The sequence below is a fragment of the Pinus tabuliformis genome, chromosome 3_2 (genome assembly GCF_031772625.1).
Source record: "Pinus tabuliformis cultivar Carrire ecotype Pingquan chromosome 3_2, CPIR1, whole genome shotgun sequence".
NCBI classification, from domain to species: Eukaryota; Viridiplantae; Streptophyta; class Pinopsida; order Pinales; family Pinaceae; genus Pinus; species Pinus tabuliformis.
This window is the reverse complement of record NC_142302.1, coordinates 103,978,308-103,990,889: the sequence shown is the minus strand read 5'-3', so window position 1 is coordinate 103,990,889 and position 12,582 is coordinate 103,978,308.

Here is a 12,582-nt window from a genome sequence, read left to right as displayed (position 1 = left end):
TGTGTAAGGGAGGAGGAAGTCTTTGATATCCTCCTCACCTGTCATGATGGGCCTTGTGGAGGACATTTTGCAGCAAAGAGGACTGCCTTCAAAATCCTGCAGGCAGGCTACTATTGGCCCACACTTCATCAAGATGTCAGAAGATATATCAGCCAATGTGACTGATGCCAAAGAATGGGGAAACCGACTCCAAGGGATGAGATGCCTCTCCAACCTCAAGTGACTCTTGAGCCATTTGAGAAGTGGGGTATGGATTTTGTGGGTCCAATCAACCCTCCTTCGAGGCAAAGGTCTTACATCATTGTGTGCACTGACTACCTGACAAAGTGGGCAGAGACTAAAGCAATCAAGGCAGCAACAGAAGAAAAGGTGGCTGAGTTCTTAAGGGAGAACATCTTCTACAAATTTGGCTACCCAAGGGAGCTGGTCACCGATCAAGGGAGCTAGTTCACATCCAACTTGATTGAAGACCTGCTAGCTCACCACAAAATCAAGCATAGGACTTCCACCCCCTATCATCCACAGGCAAATGGGCAAGTGGAAGTCACCAACAGAGCATTGGAAGGGATTTTGACTAAGGTGGTGAGCAGCAGTAGGAAAGATTGGGCAGATCACCTGGTTGAGGCCACATGGGCTTACAACACCACCTGGAAGACCACCACCGGCTTCACCCCTTATGAGCTGGTCTATGGGAAGAAAGCTTTGTTGTCCATTGAATTTGAATACAACACTTTGAGGATGGCAGCTCAGCTGGACCTAGATCTAAGCCATGCACAACAAGAAAGGTTATTGCAGCTGAATGGACTGGACGAGCACCGGATGCAGGCCCTCCTTCACTCAGAAGTGGTTCAACTTCAGAGAAAGGTGTGGCATGACCAACACCTCCATGACAAGCAATTCCAGCCAGGAGATTGGGCCTTGTTGTATGACTCCAGGTACAAAGATTTCAAGGGGAAGCTGAGAACCAGGTGGCTAGGACCATATGCAGTTGAAAAATGCCATGACAATGGATCTGTCCTTATTCGAACCATTGATGAGGAGGCCATCCGCATGCTTGTCAATGGGCATCGATTGAAGATCTACAGGAAACCTCTCTCAAGACAAGAGTTCATCAAAACTATGGAGAAATCAGTGTTGGTCATAGAGAAGGGTTCTGCCTCTACTTTGGGCATACCCTGAAAGATCTAAAAATAATAATAATAATAATAATAAAGATCCTTGGGTGAAAACCTCTCTGAGGCTCCCAAGGCAGGTGGTAGGGGTGAAAACCTCATTGAGGCGCCCCTATTGTCTTTCAAAAAAAAGAGATTTGAAAAAGATCCTTGAGTGAAAACCTCTCTGAGGCGCTTAAGGCAGATGGCAAGGGTGAAAACCTCATTGAGGCGCCCCTGTTATCTTTCAAAAAAAAAAACAATAAGCAAAAAGATAGGGACAGCAAGTTTATAATGTGAAAATGCATGCAGGTTGCAGGTGTTCTATGAATGAGGGGAGGTCTTTTAACGCAAAGCCAAAGATCCTTATCATGCTGCCAGGAGACCTCACCAGCACCTCCTCCAAGAATACTCATTTTCTCCAAGGTATGTGCACAATTTCATCACGGCTTGAGTCTTCTACAGGAAGATGCAGACTTTCTACAGGAAGGTGCAGACTTTCTACAGTAAACGCAACCTTTCTACAGGAAGTTCTGTATTTCTACAGGAAACTTCCTGTAGAAGTTCGGGATGGCCCAGAATTCATTTTATGAGGAGATCTAACGACCAAGGATCGGTTTGGACGCATGCAAGCTACTGTTGTCACCCTTATACACTGTTGTCACCTCTTTCTACCATCCCTGTCGACATGCAATGAAGTTACCTGCACCATCAAAGCAGATCATTGAGTTATCAAGAGAAAAGCAATTTTTGAGATGAAAAAAACGCTGAGATGTCATACCATATCCATCCCAGCCATCCATGAGCTCTGTGAGCGTGATCGTGGGGCCATTGCCTTCGTCGTGCAGCATGCACCCGAGGAGGAAAAAACTGTTACAGGACATCCTGCAGGAGTCCCGTAACAGTTAAGCCCGCTAGAGTGCACACCATATACAATGAAAACGCGGGCGCATGTAGCCGAAGCATCAAATCCATCGTCAGCGGCCTGTGAATATGAACCTCCGGGCCTGTGCAAATCCACCAGCAGCAAATAAATCCACTCATCATCGTCCAAGAACCGAAAAATCGCGTTGCGGCCGCACAGGTAAGTGTCTCGACCCTTTCTTCCGTCGAATTGCATGAATTTTACTTTGAAAATGTTTGCAAGTGTGAAGTGAATGGGTTGAGCGGTTGTATGGTCATTCGACTGGCCACGTCGATCAGTTAATGGTCTAGTCGTATGTTTGGTTGGCGGTCGTGGCACAAGAAACGGGCAGTACACACGTGAGAGCAATCCCGTCGAAAAAAACGAGTTTAACAGAAGAGACGGCGGCGGATCTGGGGGGAATGATGCGGCAGTAAGGGAACTCGCAGGCAAATGATGGAATAACATCGTCCAACGGTTCGGCAGGGACAGCTCACCCCCGCGCCACGGATTCCGCCGATTCAAATCTAATCGGCTAGATTGCCACCCCATGCATTTATCATTCACCGTTTGAGACTCGAGTGATCATCCGGATCCCTCTACAGCTCGATACTCCGAGTCTTTGGCCATCAGAACGCCTGTGAAGCAACACCAAGAGCGCAGACCCACTGCAGTATCCCCCGGAAATCGCGCGCTGCTCCTACAGGAAAGTTGTTTCTACAGGAAGTCGGGTTCCTCATGTCAAAAGGTGGCGGATTAAAAAGGTAAGCCTGAACTCTCCATGCAATTGGTTTTTGAAGGTGGAAGAATCGTCGTCTACAGTCTGGTCGTAGAAAATTGTTGCAAATGTTGTCTGCCGTGCATGAACTGTCGTCCTACAGGATGTCAGTGTAATTAGCTGTGTTAAGGTTCTCAGGGGATAAGCTTTGTGAATTATGTGCATGACAGAGACGTAATCCTACGCTCTGTCCCAGTAGACCAAATTTCTTCCGCACTTGCCACCTCCAGCTAATGCAGCAGTTTTTCACCATGCCGGGTGGGTTCATCAGAAGGGAACCAACTGATTCAACGAAGTTAAGAGAAAATCCTGAGGTGGTGGAGCTCTTCACACAAGCGCAATGGATATCCTTCTGTGACAAATTGCAGGGCTATGACGACGAAGTGGCAGAAGAGTTTTTGCAAGCTCTGAGGCCGAAATCTAAAACATTGGCCACTGTTAACTTCAGGGGTTTAAGCCTCAAACTCACCCCACAATTCATCAGCCGAGTTACGGAGCTCCCAATGGGATTACCATGGGATAAAGAAGAAAGGAAATTGGGCCAACAGGCTAAGAAAGAATTCTTTCCACCAGAGGAGGAATTCTCAGAAGACAAAAATGGGGTTCGTAGAACCAGTTTACTGCCACCGTGGAATGAAGTTAGCCTGCAAATTATGAAGTACATCACCTGCGAAGGCCGTTTTAGCATTGTATATGGGTATCATTTTCGGTTGCTCACTGAATTACGGCACCAGATGGATCTACCTGTAGAAAACAAACTCAGTCTCCCTTACTTTCTACTACAGTCTCTGATTGAGTGTGCAACCAAGTTGAAAGAAGGCACACCAGACCAGGTAGCCCACCATGGACTGATCAAACTCCTCGTGGAGGATGCGCTCCACACATACAAGGTTCCTCTCTCATGGGAAGCCTTTAGGAATTTGACAAAGGATGGGGATATAAAGATGCTGACCGAAGAGCTCGGTTCATCTAGCAGTGAGGAGAAAGAGTCAGTGCCCACAGTGAAGAAAGAAAAAAACCAAAAGACCCCGACCACAGAGCAAAAGAAAAAGCAAGAGAAGAAACAAGAGAAAAAGGGTGACAAGGAGAAAGAGGACACACCCATCTTGACAGCAAGAGAGAAAAGGTTGCAAGGCAAAGTGGACAAGGCTGAGAAGGTCCACATCAGCAAGAGTGCCTCTACAGCGACCGCAACCAAGTCAAAAAGCAAAACTCATGCAGCAAAGCAAACCAAGGCGGTGACACCTGTTTCTACAGGAAAGCCGAAACCGGCTTCTACAGGAAGCCCGAAATTGACTAAAACAGGGTCTTCTACAGGAAGCCCCGAAAAACTGAAACCCAAGGAGAAGAAAGCTGACATTCGTGAAAGGGAGGCAGCAGCTGTGCTGGCCACCCTCAGCGCACCTCCTAAGCCAAAGGAGAAGAGAAAGAGGGAGACCCCTCTATACTTTAAAGCTCAAAGAAGTGTGAGAATAAAGACGGGCAAGCCACAGCCTCCGTCCAGCAGCCCAATTATCATTGAAGATGCCCCTACTTCGCCCAAGGAAAGGTCCCCCTCGAGGATATCAGTCACCTATGAGAGGGGGAGCCCGAAGAAAACTACGTGGCAAGAAAAGTTAGACCAATTGACTAAAAAAGCTCGGCTACAGGATGCTGAAGATGCTCTACAGGAAACCTTAGCCAGGCTTAAAGAAACTGAGAGAATGGAAGGAGAAGCACCCTTATCACCACCAAGGGAGGGTGAAGTAGAGCCACCAAAGGAAATGGAGAAAGAGCATATACCAGAGCCCAGCCCTCAGCCAAGTCTGAGTTCATATTACAACTTTTTAGAGGCTGGCAAAATTATACCTCAGAAATTTACTGTGCCACTGTTTTTTGCATTAGAGGAAGAAAGAGTCCGTACACACACGTGGATGAAAATAGCCAAGTCAAAGGGTGTGGCGGACATAGGTCCCTTACAGGAGCAGCTCAAGGAGGCCAGAAGTGAATTGTCCATGGCCAAACACGTGGCAAATTGCCAACGCGTGTTCCTACAGGAAGAAAACCAGAAGCTGAGATTGCAGCTACAGGAGCTGAGGGCAGGGACAGGTACATCCTCCAAGGACACCACAGAGGAACAGCAAGGCAAAAAGGAACTGAAAACCGGTCTTGGGGAGCCAACCACACTTCTACAGGAAGCAGAACAGCAAGCACAAATTGAGGTGCAAGCTCTCAGAGAACAGCTACAGCAGAAAGAAGCACAATTGGCCTGCATGGCCAGCTGGACCATGGATGCTATCCAATGCAGGCAGCCGGCCAAATCCTATGGCTTGTACTTGAAAGACCAATGGCTGCAATTCCAAATCAATACCTTGGCGCAAAGAGGTATCTCTCAGCTCCAAGACCCGCAGCAATTAACTGAAGTTTGCAGTACTAGCTCATCAGAGGATAGGGCCAAATTAGCGGAGTTCTACCTCCATAATCTGGCCCTGCCTAATGTAGTTTCATGGGATCCCAATACAACCTTGGGAGATATGCAATTAATGGCATTTGCCTCATGGCTGAACCATGAGGACAAAAGGGCAGCAGAAGCCAAAGCAATCATGAACCGAGAGCTGAACGAGCCATTTCTCATCAGACCAGAACCAGGAGATCCAGTTGCACTAATCTCGGCACACCAACATTTGTCCACTGACCCTCAAGCTTCATTAAGATATATGGATCATCAGGCCCAAGCCATAGCTCATTTTGAGGACATGGAGAGACTGTTAGGTGACAACGTTGTCCAAGCATGCACACGAAGATGGAATACATTGGCACACAGTCTGAAAATCCGTGAGTACCATACCCCAACTCGGATGAGGGAAGCTCTGGTACGGGTAGCCCTCTATAAGAAATCCATGCAAAACCTCCAGGCCAGCTGGATTGGCCTTAAACTCAGCCCACCACTGCTGCTAGGATTGATGGAAGGCAGCACAGAGACAGATGATAATGAACAGTGGGAAGAGGTAAACAGAAGGGCTGGGTTTCATATCAGCAAGGAGGACACTACTACAGAGGCTTGGGATGTAAGGGTAGCAGTAAAGGCAATGAAGGATGAAGAGTTAGACTAGTTGCTCAAGGATGAGCAAATATTTTAGCTGGGGGGTGATGATGAGCCCCAATTTTTGGTAACAATTTGGGCTCATTTGGCCTACTTACCTTGCTCAACCCTTCATTTTTTATCACTTATGCATCATTTCTTAGTATATTCGTGTTATTTGTAGGAAGAAGGGTAGTCATTATGCCTATGTGGCTAATACATGATGATTTCAGGTTTTTTTGACATTAAATGGAGCAAAGACCACGCAAATGGAGACAAGGAGACAGCCAAGGTCGCATTGCGAGTTTATAGGGAGGTTGTCCACAGCCTTGAATGACCTTCCTCGTGATCTCCACCCCAACTCCGAGCTCCAACAGCTATCACCACCGAGCTAGAAGGCAGCCAACGGATTCTACAGGAACAGCAGTTTACTTCTAGTTGGACATCCAAGCCCCACTAATTGAGGAGGCCAGCTTGGCCCTCATCATGTATAAATATTGAGGTTGTAGCCTTCGATAAAGTCTCTTGAATCTTTGTTGTAGATTTTGAATCACGAGCTGTAGCTCTGTTTTTGCTCTTTGTAAGCCAATTTTGGCATGTTGTTAGACTCATGATTATGATCTTTTAATAAAAGGCAGGCAGATTTGGATTCAATTCTGAGTTCTTAGAGGAGCTATAGCTATCAGGTTAGGGCCCAACCTGAGAGCAATAGACCTCCTTTTCTTTGTATTGTTACTTGTCTTTCTTTTATCATTGCATTTCTTTCCTTTACATGCACTTGGAAAACACAGTTTGTTGAGTTGTCTATTTTGGTTTGGTTATGTAGGTTAGTTTCATGAATGCAGTTGTTTCAGTAGTTCAGAATTAGCGTAGGGAGGTTGAAGTTACGTTGAGTTCAAAAAAGGTTGAATGCATGCTCACTTTCACCTCTGTTTGGGGACCGGAAGTGTAGACCGTGCAAACTGCCAAAAACACTGTTTTAACATATGCATGCAAGTATTGATGTAATGTTTTCGGTTGAAGAATTGTCCATATGATTATATCTTGAGTAATGACTCTTTGGTTCAGCATCATGCACGGTTTCCCTTCAACTTACATTGCTCTTCTTTGATTCCTAATAAAACAGTTAGAATAGGTTGGTGAACTTTCGTATTACATGCAAGATAAGGGTGATTTGTTTCATTTACACTGTGCAGCACCATTTCATCGTGTTCTTATCCTTATAAACTGTGCCTAAGCCACCTACTCATCCTCTGTTCAGCTCATTTGCTTTCCAACCCTTCTACTGTCCACGTTGCTCAATCTTTTCGGCCTTCCATTGCCTCTACCCTTCTATCGACCAACCAGCTCTATCCTCTCTCTCCCCATCTCATCTCTCTGTCCCTGAGTCATCTCAAGCTCCCCTTTCATCTTACCCATCCATCCATACGGCTCCTTCACTCCTCCATCACCCAAAACTCCGACTACAGAACATCCTGTAGAAGTTAGCAGACTTCCTGTAGAAATCCCGAGCTTCCTGTAGGATCCCCTGCAGACATCCTGTAGAAGCCTGCAAACACGGTTGCCAAGCACCTGAACATTGTGGACTTCTGTGGAATGATGTTAGGGATCCCCTGGAACCTCTCAGAGTCCTCCTGACCTTTCCCAAGCCTTCCTCCCCTTTGAACTACCCCTGCACATTCAAGACCCAGTAAGAAGCACAATCATAATAACTCCACCCATTTGAGCAAAAATACAAAAACGTGTTCTCTTCAATGGAAGTAGTTTAAATTCATGCATCTCATCTCACTAGAAGTAATGGCATCATTTCTGGAAGTTGCATTCCCACCATTGCATCATAAGGATTAAGCTAGTCAGATTAGGGTTTACTAGGGTTTCCATGTTTGGTTGGCTTTCAGTTCATTCTTGCAAAGTAGGTTAATTTCCTTTAAGATAGCCTTCGTTCATCATTTAGAAAGCTTCTTCTGAGAACATATAGAAGTTGGCTTGAGCCCTAGCGGACTTGTGCCAGCTGACCAAGTGACAGCTGCGACAAGAGCTAGTACTTGTGCATACAGCACCGTCGCTTCCAAGTTTGTTACGAACTACCGGGTTGATAAAATTAGAGAAGGAAGCTCCAGGAGTTGTAGCATTATTGCTACAATACTGGAGCCCACCACCACGTCAGAGCGAACAATCCACGTCAAAATTCCTTCTAGAAACCTCTAGAATTAACCCAAAGTGAGTTTTTTAAGATAAAACTTGTGCCTTTTGACTTTCACAGGGGTACGCACCTACACCGTTAGGGACAGAGCGGGCAGGTCCGCAGTTTTTGTACACAGAAGGTGCGGGACCACAGGTGACCATGAGAGAAAGTGCGGAACCAGAGTTACATTGATTTTTAATGTCTTTCTCTCATTTCCAAAGCTTGATTTGAAGAGCTGAGGTCTGAGACTTGCTTAGGAGGACAGTAAAAGTGATGATAGACCCATACTGACTGCAAATAATCATGGTGACGATATTTTTGTGTAACATCTTGGTACCGCAAGAAGCAGAGATCAGTGGCACTCAATTCAGCAGAAGCAGAGTACATTAGTGCTAGTTAAGTAGCTTGTGAGGCTATCTAGATGAAGAAGATCCTTATCGGGATATTTGGTCCACAGATGAATACTACAGTGATTTACTGTACAATCACAATTGTATCAAGCTCTATAAGAATCCAAGCATATCGACATCTTGTATCACCATCTATGAGATTGTGCGTAGAGGATAGTCATGTTGTACATTCCTACAGAGGAGCGGGATGAAAATATTTTGACAAAGGCATTTTCAAGATGCAAATTTGAATTTCACAGAGCCAAGATCGAGGTAGCAGATAATCCCTTTATTTTTGAGAGGGAGTGTTGAAAATGCAACAAGAAAATCCTAATTTAATTTTGTCCTTGAATTAAATTGGGAATAAAATTGTAATTCCACATCTCATGACAACTTGTAGTGGTTAACTAAGTTAAATTGACTTAGTTAGCTCAGTTAATTCAAGTTGAGGGTCTAATTAGAGTCATGTAGAGTTTCTCCTACAATTAGGAGCACTAGTTGAGTTTATTTTGAGATGTAATTATTTAATTTAGTCTAACTAAGTTAAAGTCAGTTAAACTAGTCCCAATTGATGGAGGAATTAGTGGGAGGTCTAATCGTGGGGTGTTGTCTGTGGTAGTGAGGTGCAACCTGTAGTCGTGGGATGTTTCCTGTAGTAGTGGGGTGTTGCCTGAAGTACAGTGGGGTACTACCTGAAGTGCAGTGTGGTGTTGCATGTAGTATAGTGGGGTGTTGCTTGAAGTGCAATGTGGTGTTGCCTACAGTACAGTGTGGTGTTGCCTGTAGTCGAGTTTGGTGTTGCTTGCAGTGAACTACTAATAAATTGAAGATTCACTCATAATTAAATCATGCATTTTAGATAAAAGAAAGACCCATTTGAGATTGGAGTTTAGGGACAGTGTACTATCAATTTTAAAATCATCTAAATTAAAACGATGGTGCATGCAATCAGAAAAAGGCCTATGAGGATTTGGAAATCATAATTGAGGAATTTCCTAATTAATTAGGGCTTATTCCTTGAGGAAAACATAAGGAAATAGGGACTTGGGAAAGAAATAATTTGGATAAGTATTAGCTTTAGCTTGTCTAGGAAGTAGTGAGATAGATAGAGATAGTGCAGAGGTTGGTCGGGCTTGAGCAAAGCATTGTAATCTTCTCATATTTTCTAATTAATGAAATATATAGATAGCATGGGTTTTTAGTTGTGGCTTTCCCTAGAAAATCATTTTGTTATGTGTGATTGAATTCATTCTCTTATATGCTTCGTGATTTCATCAATCATTTATTGTTTCTGTTGATGAGTAGAGTAGATTCAAGTCAATTGTTTTATCATATTACAATTTGTAGTTTGAATCTACAACGAATTTCCACATGTTGTCCTTTAATGGCATCAAGCGAATCTCTTTTTTGCAATACACTTCTCAATCTAAAGTGAATACCATTTAGATCAAGAGGAGTTGTTTGGAAGTATTGTACCTCAACATTGTAAGTGGGTTTAGTTACTAGATTGTTTGGGTTCAGAAATGGTTGTATAGGTAGTTTAGTGGGAGTGGATCTTTAAGATGGATGTGGTTGGGGTTGTGGTTATGGTGCAGGTAGATGGTAGGGATAGCACATAGTTAGGTATGGAGTATATTGAGGAAAATATTGAGGAAATTGTGGATTTCTCCCATAAGGTCCTTGCCAACCTTATTTCCAAGATTGGTTTTGGGGTTGAGATGGCCAAGGTTTCTGAGGAAAGGGTGTGTTCCAATTACTTTGAGATGAATGTGCATAACCTTGAAATTGTGAATTATGTTCTTGCATCATACCAAGTTGACTAGGTTTTCATGGTCATCTTGGAGATACATAACATATTTTCTTTGGTGATTGACTTAATCCATTGTCCTCTTGGTTCTTTCAACCTTGGTAATGATGGGCAATATTTAATAGCAAGTGATTCCACATGGACAACACAAATATCAACATCTTATTTTTGCTCATATTACATTATTAACATTTCTACTTGTTCACTTGTATTGCTAAGAATTTATGTTTTAAAGTTATCAAGAAAATTTCCAAGTTCAGATTGACTCGCCACTCTCGATGTTTATTTACTTACTCTTGCCATTCCACTCGATATGTGCTTGCATGTTTCACAAATTTCTTTAAATGATAATTTGTATACATCAACTCTACTCATGAGATCAAGGAGATAAATCCACTCATCTCTAATTGTTCTAAGCAAGAGGGTTTTTAGTGTGTAATATCCTAAATGACGTAATTTATCCCTCTTAACATTATACATAAATCTCTCTATTAGATCCTCAAGGCTCTCATCTTCTTTTTGAGTCATTCTAAATATTTATTCTTTAATATCATGATATGTATATTTTTCAATAAATATATTTTGCATATCATCCCATGATCTTATTGAATTAGTTCCTAAACTCATGAACCATTTAAGATCTCTATCCTTTAATGTTGTCAGAAACAATCTCAATTTTTGAGTGTTTAGTAAGTAGCCATAAGATATACAAAGGATTTTTAAATTCAAAGAGAAAGGTTCCAGATCCTTTGACCTCATACCATGGAAGTTGGGAAGGAAATATGGAGGGATGTTCTTCATATGAACACTAGTATCAGTATCTTGAATGGGAAATACAAGAAGATCTTCCTCTTTGTCATCGTCTCCATCCATTTCTTCTACTTTATCTTCCGCCTCTTCTTCTTCTACCTGCAAAATTTGATGGTGATGTGTTTCTTACTACACCATGTGGTCAAATGGGGGGTTTGTTGCTAGAAAAAAAAAATCAATAAGAATGATAATGCAATGCAATATGCTAAATTTATTTTTTTTTGTAGAAAGTAAAAGAAATGAATCAAATAGGTAAGAAAATAATGCATGTGTTGGCACCTCCCCAGCAACAATGCTAGAAAGTGATGAGCCCCAGTATTACAACAAGATTGTTGCAATTCCCAAGGCTGCCAACTTAAATTATCAACCTAGGGTTCCTAAAAACTTAAGAGGTGTCGACACTATATGTGCAACATGAAATGTTGTAACCCACCACCTCCCACATTTACCGATTGTCACCGGTTTGGCCAGGGTAAACATTAGCTGAGGATCACTATGATAAGACTCAACCTCCTAAATGACCTTAATAAAATGGATTTGACAACTTAAGACCTCACTAAATTCCCTCAGGTGCTACAGGACGTCCAGGTGTACATCCCCTGAGATGACTCTCTTTTTCACTAACCTATAGCCTCATTCTCTCCCTTTCCAAGGCATGCAAGTGATTGTAGCCCTCCAATCACATTGATAAGCTTGCCTCCATGCAACTGTGGAATTTTCCAATTAGTCTATGTCAGTGACAACAAATTCTAAGCCACTTTTTCAGGGCCAAGACTCAGGCCTCTGCACAGAAACCAATGAAACTTCTAGAGATGAAAAATGACATAAAAACAAAGCTTATGAACCAAAACTTGAACCAGGACTTGATATGACCTCTCCCAAATAGGACTGATGTACCATCAAACACAAGGTGAACATGCAACCTACAAGTCATGAATGCAAATATGAACATAATGATCTAAAAAAATATTTGAGGATAAACAAGAAGGAACAATGTCTTCTCACAATAGATGGCATAACACCAATTAGGCCTTGCATTCATTATCCAGACATCCATTAATAGAAATGTGTTAGGAGCCATACTTAGATCTGTCAATTAATCGTTCTTATAACCAACATATAACCAAATCAATAACATTGAGAGAACATCCATTAAAGACACATAATAACAAGTACATTTACTCATCAAAAGCAAGAGGAACTTATCTCTGATTAACCATATGCAAACTCCAACCAAGTCGAGGACTTTTACATACCACTTGACCATAGATTGGGTTGAACTAAATCTTTCTTTCAGCCAATCACCCTTGTTCCATATTCCAAGCATGAATGTGGGATTTCATGGGATAAAGCCATCCATAAACAACCAAGGGAATCTAGAGGTTAAACCACCTCCACCCTCACCATGTCGTGATCTCACCTAAACCAATCCTGAGATCAAAAAACCAAACCGAGCTTGGATACCTCAGAAGTCCTTCACCATCCCTTGAGGAATTT